Genomic DNA, 8774 nt, shown 5'->3' on the forward strand with positions numbered 1-8774 from the left:
AAGCCTCAAAACCAAAACAATGAGCTAAAAGAGGCTAAAGCGGTCCACAGATCTGAGGGAAGCTACGAATGTTCGTAACCTCTGTTTATGGCTTTAAGCCTCTAGTGGAAATGCAGTGTATAGTTAATATAAAAAGTAGCAATTAATGCAGATTTAATGTGTTCTTAAAATGACAGATGTTTATCTTGTTTAATTAACCAACTGTGAAAGAGATCGTCTGACGCGCAGTTTTGTTTTGTTGTGTTCATGGGAGCTGGGCTGCCCACAGACGAGGTGGCCGAGTGGTTAAGGCGATGGACTGCTAATCCATTGTGCTCTGCACGCGTGGGTTCGAATCCCATCCTCGTCGATGCCTTTTTAAAAAGTTGACTTCAGGTTAGACAAGACTGGGGAGACCTGTGGAGTATAGTGATGTTCGGTATCACCGATTTCCTTTCCGAGCCGATATTGAGAGAAATTAAGGCTGGTATTGGTGATACTGATCCGATGCAGATACTTTGTGTAAATACACCCTAATGTGTCTGGTAAACCTAAAAAAAATAGTAGCGCATGGCAAATTAGAGCTTCGTAAAGAATAAAAGACTTCAGAGTTTAGACTCAGAAGTATGTTTAGGTAGCGCCTTCATTTACTATATAGCCAAGTTAATGAAACAACAGAAAATCAAGCACAGAAAAGAACTCAAAAAAATAAATAAATTGCTGTTTAACTATTAAGAACCACTATAAAATAAAAGTATGCTTCTTAATTGTGACTCTGCGCCTCACATTCTGTGCTGTGGTTTAACCTGAGGTGTTTAACAAGGTTTGTTGTGTTGCCACAACTCAATAGTTTAGTTACTTTACACTGTGTTCCTACATTACCGCAAATAACTCAAGTATCGAAAGTATCGATTTTTCGATTTGAGAATCGATATTACAGCATAAAGACCTGGTATCGGAAGTATTGATATTTCAATATCAATCCACACATCACTAGAGGAGAAGCAGCTTTAGGACTGAAGGGTCACAGGGTTTGCATCCCTCTGCATCCACGGCAAAAATGCTGCACAGGTGGCAGCCCACTGCTCCGAAAACTACACTGTGCGCAACGTGTCTAGAGTTTCTCCATTCTGGATCAACAAACTGAGAAAAAAAAAATAATACATATATCTTATTTAACTGTACGGCTCCAGCTGCTGGATGTCTCCCCGCTCCTCCGACCCCACACGCCCAGAGGGAGGCGCCGAGGTGAGAATGCAGCCCCCTCCCTCCAGCTGCAGAGCCTCTGACCCAAACACTCGGGGTCCTCGGTGCCTCTGTGGAAACAAGCTGACAGGAAAGGTAAACACCAAGGTGTGGAGAGAGCCTCTTCCTTCGGTGGTCTCATCACTCACGCGGGCCCGTGCGAGAGCGGCTTTAAAAACGAGGGACGCGGGGCCGTAAAACTCAAACATCGCCCGGCGCAGATGGGGAATGATGATGTGAGAGCTGATGTGCGCTGCTCTTCTCCCGTTGTGCTCAGGAGCTATCTGGGCGTATAGTGACCTCTAGGGGTGGAGATGATGGAGAGGAGTTAGATTCCTGGGCATCACAATAATTGTGCATTTATAAAGGAGATTTAAAAAAAACAAAAACAACTGAGCAATTTGATTTTATTTATCAGCATATCTATTTTCACTGAGATTTAAGTCATTATGAAAGAATGTAGTGCATCTACTGAAGATCGCTCTATTTATCTATCTATCTGGATGCTCTAATGGACGGAGCTGGACCAGGAATCAATGGAAGAAGCTTTAATTGACATTTCTTTTTCTCTCATGTTGCTTTTATGTTGCTGTGAGGCACTTTTTAATGTTAATTTGAAAAGTGCAATTGATATAGAAATTATTATTACCATTAACACGTGGCACCAGGATGCACTATGTGGAAAAAGACAGAGGAGGCAGTGTGACTCTTTGGGCGATGTTCTCCTGGAAGACCTTTGCAACGCATGTGTTTTTCACTTACCTACGTGCGCCTCGTTGCAGACCGCGTTCATCCTCGCATGGAAAAAATGATTCACTGATGGTTGTGGCCTCTTTCAGAAGGACAATACAGCCCGGCACAAAGCACAAATAGTTCAGGAATGGTTTGGGGAGTGCAACAATTACTTCAAGGTGTAGACTTGGCCTCCAAATTCCCCGGATCTCAGCGTAATCAAACATCTCTGGACAAACAGATACACCTTCAGAAGGCTAGCGCAGTCATTTTGAGAAGGGGGTCGTCTCACGACCTGGATGAACAGGAAACAATGTGAGCGTCACTTAAAGCTTTCTTGAAACTACAGTGTTTTTTTTTTGTTTGTATTTTTATATATATACAATGTCAACTTCTACAATCCCATTAGAATTCAAGCAAATCTCAAAGTGTATCTTGACACCTATTCACTCTCACACGGGTTTTCCGCTGTCACCTCGCCTTAACAGTTACATCAGCGCACTGTGTGAGGCGGCACGCTGAATATATGTACGCCGCACAATGGATTTCAGCTCCATCCGCGTTTGCACAATCCACATCTCTCTTCATGTGAAGCTCAAATCAATGAGAGAAAACGATTTTCATATCCAGTCCATTAATACAACTCAGAGGCTTCCCTCAGCCTCTTTCTTTCTGACTTTTCATACACCCTCGTAGACTGACCTGAATCTGACAAACATGTCGTGTCCTCAAGGACTTAAAAAGCAAACCGTGGAGCACGTGGGAAAACTGAACACCTTCTGGAAGGGTGAATACATTTAAAATAACATTGATTTATATATTTGTCAGACAGATTTTGGTTCGAAATGTAAATGTTGATAAATCTGAACAGGAACAAAAAGGTGTAGTCATTGAGAGATGGCTCCCAATGACTACACTCCAGGAACACTCAACTCCTTTGTTCATTGTTGACCTTGTGGATGAAGTTACCACACCGCCCTCTGCTGGCGGAATCTATCATGTTCATGTGTCCCTGCTCGGTTGATTTGAACCCTCAAAATGTGCAAAAAACAAAAAAAACAAAACACAAAATGATGTCAACTTGATGCTATTTTTAACTGAAGCATATTGAGCAATTTGCTTTTGAATGCTAGGTGGCAACTTTGCCATTGGTTTTATTCTACTGGCTAAACTCCACAATGAACACATCTTATTACATGTATGTATTTTCCCCCATGTTTCCCCCATTTTTTTTTACCCATTTAAAAACTTCTGTGTATTTCTTTTTTACAGTCTGTTTTATATACATCCATGTTGGTTATAAGGTTTCTTTTAAAAATCCCAAATTTTAAAATAAGTGCCCTTAAATGTAATTTGTAGTTTATTCACGGCTTCGTCAATAAGCCACAAGCTATTTTTTTTAATTATTTATTTTTTAGTTTATGAGTTGTGATGCGTTCGCTGACATTATCAGGAAAGACACCGGTAGATGGTGAGTTAATAGAGGAGGAAAATATCTTTGCATTTGAGTTTTTCAGACTTCAAAATGCCTACCTGAAAAACCTGCAGTATACAATTTGATACCGGTCATCTGCTCCCTGGTGGATTTATCCATGCTCTGCAGTCAATAGCAGACTTTTGGCAGCCATCTCCAATATGGCGGCTCTCATTGATTCCAGTTTTTTGAAGTTTTGCAAATTTTCAAAAGGTGAGAATACCATTATACTCCTACTGATATTTCAACGTGAATATTTACTTTACTGAACCAATCTATAATTACTAACACCTATTATGAGGCAACTGCGTTATGCCTGCAACAATGCCATTTTTTTTAATGCAGATTCTAATTTAATTAAACTGCTTATTTACAAGATGATCTAAAAATAAGCATGCAAATATAATTAAAAGTCACAAGATGACATTTAAAAAATGACATAATATTTTATATTTACCAATTCAGTGAATAAATTTGGAGCGCACAAACATTTGTTTTGCATTCTAAATTTGCCTGAGCAAGGCAAAAATAATAATTTTTACTTCGAAAAGATGAAATAAATAGGTCTTGTATTGTCTTCGCTTTTGGGACCCTCTGGTATCTCTCAGTGCAAACTCACCCAAGGGACATTTTTGAAATAGTTTTAAAACAATTCTGAAATAACATTTTTTTTTTTTTTCAAAACCATCAACATATATTGTCTTTATCTCAATTTAAAACTGATAACATACACAGATCAGACATAGCATTATGACCACAATCCTAATATTGTAACCTGTGTCCTATGGTGTCTGGTAACACAACATTATTAGAGTCATTGCATACATATCTAAGTAACATCCACATGAATACCTGGTCCAAACATTTCCCAGCAGAACATTGTATTGTCAGAGTCAGAGCTGTTTTAGAGGTACAAAGGAGACCTGCACAATATTAGGCAGATGGTCATAATGTTATGCCTGATCTGTGCAGCTTCACAGAACTCTTTGAGTTTAAGGTAGGCTTTACATGAGATTCTGTCTAATATGGGTGAGGGTGTGTTGTGTGGGTGTATACAACTCTCTCCAGTCTGCTAGTAGCTATAGTCTGTATATAAAAAGGAGAACAGAGTGACAGGAAAAATAAAAATATATACATCATGTGCATTACTAATTAGTAATTTGTTGGATTCGTTCTTCTATAATAACAATCCCAGATACCGAAATGAACTCTGTTCCTCCCTAACACGGATTATTGTGATGCATTACTGCATTTACTGAAAGCTCCAGTAGCTGCAGTTTAAATTTACGTTTGAATTTATAAGCACTGATATACATATACATGAAGATAAATCTGACAAAGATGCACACTGGAACCAAAAGACTCTGCCCGGTCAGCTCCTTTAATATTCATCAGGATCTTTTCCCCTCTCTCTGCTGTGGGATCTATTAAGTTCTGCTCAGCGGAGAATGAATAGTTGCTTTATCTCTTTGCTGTATCTCACACGTCCTCGGAGCTGACCCCTAAAACCCGCCTGTTACCGTCTGACTCACTGTAGCGAACGGCTGATTGATGCCTCACTCACATCAAATATGTAAACAGTTACAGGTTCCCTGGAACTGACTCCGCGAATGTGCGTCCAAAGAGCGGCTGCAGCTTAGATATTCAAAACCAGGCAAATATTAAGCTTTCGAATTGATGCGGCAAAATATAATAAACCGGGAACAGTTCTAACAACGTGGCTTTGTAAGAAGTTTAGAACAATAATGTAAAAGAGAGAGTGAGAGCAAAAAAAAGCGACTGTTTTTGAGATGGATTTCATCTCCTTGCTCCTCACGTTGGTCCTTAATGCTTTGCCCCCACCTCCCACTGCGTCTCAAAGTCTCAGTCTGCTGTGAGACCGAAAACACGTTTCCCTCCTCTTCCCCGGTGAGCTGCTCTTCTACCTCAGCAGCGCGCCCCTGTCTGAAGTTTCTGTTTGGATTCGGGGAGTGCCACGCTTCCATAATGTGAGCTCCCCGTGTTTGTGTGTTTTACCTGCTAAAAGCGCGGGTCGTGTGGTGGTTCAGAGGCTACAGCCTATGGTTGTGTTGAGAAGAATGCAGGAACAGGAATGCAGATATTTGTCTTCCTCACGGGTTTGGGGTTAGGAGGTGCTTTTACTAAATGCAAAACACAGTGAGAAGAGTGTAAATAGCAGCCAGATTAGAGGGCAAACAGACTCTCACTTAAAGACCAAAACCAACCTGAGCTCCACTGTTATCCACAAATGATTAAAATCACACCAGTGTGTTACAGCATAATTACCCAGTGCAATAATCTGTTAGCTTCACTGGCTGACATGTTCGCTCCTTACAAGGAGCATTCACCATCCCGCTGCCAGAAACTCTCACTCGGCCATCAATTATGTATTAATCCATGGCTGAAAATAGTCCCTCAGAATGCACTCTCTTTCAGGCTGCGCAACCTTCAGTGGAACAACGACAGCTCGCTGCTATTTTAGGAAACTGCTGAGTAGTCTCAATACATGTTTTAATATAAACTGTATATACATGTATTTCATTTATAATGTTGAATGTCCCCATGTTTGCGTGGATTTTCTCCGGGTCCTCCGGTTTCCTCCCACTGTAGTATAAGATGAGATGAGTTGTTAAATGCAACAATACGTCTGCAGAGGTTCAGGTGTATCCAAAAAACAAAGGTGAAACAAGGACAACTGGACTTGTAGGGTGTCATGAAGACGTTTCACCATGCTTCAGTTCCCCCAAAACTTAATTAATGTTCACTGGGGAAGAAAAACGGTCCATTTCAGATGTTACATAAATTACCAATCATCTTAGATGACTGGCAAAACGTCTTCAAGACATCCAAACTTTTTTTTTTTTATTTTGATGGACCATAACACCTCCAAAAACGACCCACGAGTTTTATAGCCTTTTTATAACCTACAAGTTTTATGGCCTACGTCATTTTGACGTCGCAATGTTAGCTGGGGGCAAAAGAGAGGGAAGCTTGAGGCAACAAAGTCACTGTCAACCGGTAAAATGGCATCTAGTTGTATTTTTGGAAGCCAAAACCGAAAAAGCAAAAACACTAACTTTAAGTTTTAGCGCATACCAGCCACTGCCAGTTGTAGACAACTTTGGTTAAACGCGATTAAAAGACTAGAGTGAGAAAGTCAACACATGTAACGCACACTTGATATCAGGTAAGATTAATATCAGTTTCTGCCTGGATAACATTATGGGTTAGAATAAATTGTGACTGAAACTACATTAAGTTGATCATTATTTGGGGGATTCATTCATTAATGCTAATGCTAAATGCAAGGCTAGCTAATGCAACGTTAGTTGTATGTTTCAAGCAGAAGTTGCATTTGCTACATTACTCTCCACAGTCTTTCCACTTACTTCTTGTAATATCTTTGCTGGAGAGGCTTCACTTGATAAAGACAGACCAGACTTCGTCCCCTCCGTGTTCTTGTATGGTCAAATCATCCATCCAGTGAGTGAGAGCGTAGGGGTCAGTGAATGTAGTCCCATCAGTCAAGTTATTAAAAAACATTGAGTGTATTAATATATTCTCTAAAATATGTGTTTTCCTCATCCATTCCAACCAAAACAATCTATTGAAATATGCTAGCCGGCGTTTACAGGCTATCTTTTGCCTCCAGCTAAGCCCCGCCCCTCAAAATAGGTCACATTGTTTACAAGTTGTGAAGTTGCCTGTAGCTAACAGGAATGTGAAAACCAACATGTAGACCAAAGCGAAGAGAAATTCATGCATGCAATGTCTCAGGTCAATGTATTTTTGAATGTGACTGTAACTTAGGCTAATTCAGTTTTATAAATATAGTGGCAAATGCAATCCATATTGTCTCAACACTTTTTTTCCAAATCCACAGCCTGAAACCCAAACAGCAAGCGCTAACGGGACAGGAAGGAAGAGGTCAGTTCTTAACAGGAAGAAGCCTTGAGCTCACATGAGGGGAAAAAGTATTTTGTAGTGCAAAAGCAAATCTCTGTAAAAAAGTGAAGCAAATAACAGCCAGGAGGTGAGGTACCTACACTCTGTCCACATGATACATAAAAAAATAATCATTTTGATGTGCTCTGAAGTTGGGGCTTATCAGCCCGAATGACAATTACCCTGTACTTACTAAAGACAGAGCATGCTGAGTAAACAAAAGCACTGCTTTGTTTATACTACCTCCAGCATTAGGTCAGTGTATTTCATGGAAGAGTGTAATTTAGCTACAATCTACACTTCCATATAGATACCACAAGCATTACCAGTAAACCCTCTAAATGCTGTAGACATTCTGCTGTTGATTCAGTTTAGAGGGCAAGTGAAAAGCCAACAATCTCTGAAAGCTCAAAATGATGCAAGACACCAACAAAGTCACGGTCACTGAAATCACACCTGAATGGAAAAGAATAGTTCAAGAGCTGCCGAAAGAGGAAACCGGTTTACTGAAACCAGAATCTAAACAAACCGGATTACAACGTGAACTGCATGAACTGACATCAAACTGAAAACGACTTGAGCGTGGAACTGACGAAATGACTCGGATGCTGTTTTAGATGGCGATTATCTTACAAATCCCTTGAGAATGAGCACAATGAAAACCAATATTAAGGCAGCTAAAAATAGAAACCTGACTGATGACTAACAGCGATGCTATCCCGTCTGGAGTAGTATGCAAACCGGTGACAGAAGAATAGCGGTTTTGTGAACAATTTGAATGCACAAACGTTAACGCGAGTGCATTTCTCATAGTTGAATATGTTTGCTCGTAAGAGTCTCCTTTACACCACAGAGGCTTCCCCCTCTCAGATTAATCCCACGGATTGAGCTCAGATGACCCAGATTGAGTGTCCCCACGAGGATGCCAGCGGCTTTGTGTGTGCGAAGAACATTTAGTAGGAAGACTGACGCAACGCACAGTGTTGAGTGACGCTTCGACGGTCTTCATTTCTTGACAACCAGCTCACATTTCAACTGCCCTTCAGGGTTAAGCATTAGTAGACAGCTGCACGTTTAGATGCATCATTCACACTTTTCAGGATGTCCACTTTATATGATGCTTCAACTTCTTGAACTTTTTTTTTTTTTGACATCCTGATCACGATTCCCAGAAAGGGTCTTGCTAATTATTAGCTTAGCAATTAATCTGCAGACTGACTGATGCCAAACTGATGAAGATGTTTTCTCCGTTTGCTCGCATTTCTGTCTAATTGCATGTGTTTTCTTAAGTCTGCCGAGCTTTCTCTACCACTGTACATTTAGTGACCCCATTTTTAATTGCCACTGCAGCAGAGTTCTGTTAACTGCAAATTGTTGCAGCATCCGCCTTGGTTTCTGT

The 8774-nt window shown here is 40.5% G+C and overlaps 1 non-coding gene across 1 annotated transcript; it reads left to right on the plus strand.

Annotated features, from left to right (window-relative positions):
* Positions 1-267: 267 nt before the first annotated feature.
* On the plus strand, positions 268-349 carry trnas-gcu. Its single transcript has one exon. It is a non-coding gene; the product is annotated as a tRNA-Ser (tRNA).
* Positions 350-8774: the final 8425 nt, after the last annotated feature.

Source organism: Mugil cephalus, chromosome 22 (genome assembly GCF_022458985.1).
Source record: "Mugil cephalus isolate CIBA_MC_2020 chromosome 22, CIBA_Mcephalus_1.1, whole genome shotgun sequence".
Taxonomy (NCBI): Eukaryota; Metazoa; Chordata; class Actinopteri; order Mugiliformes; family Mugilidae; genus Mugil; species Mugil cephalus.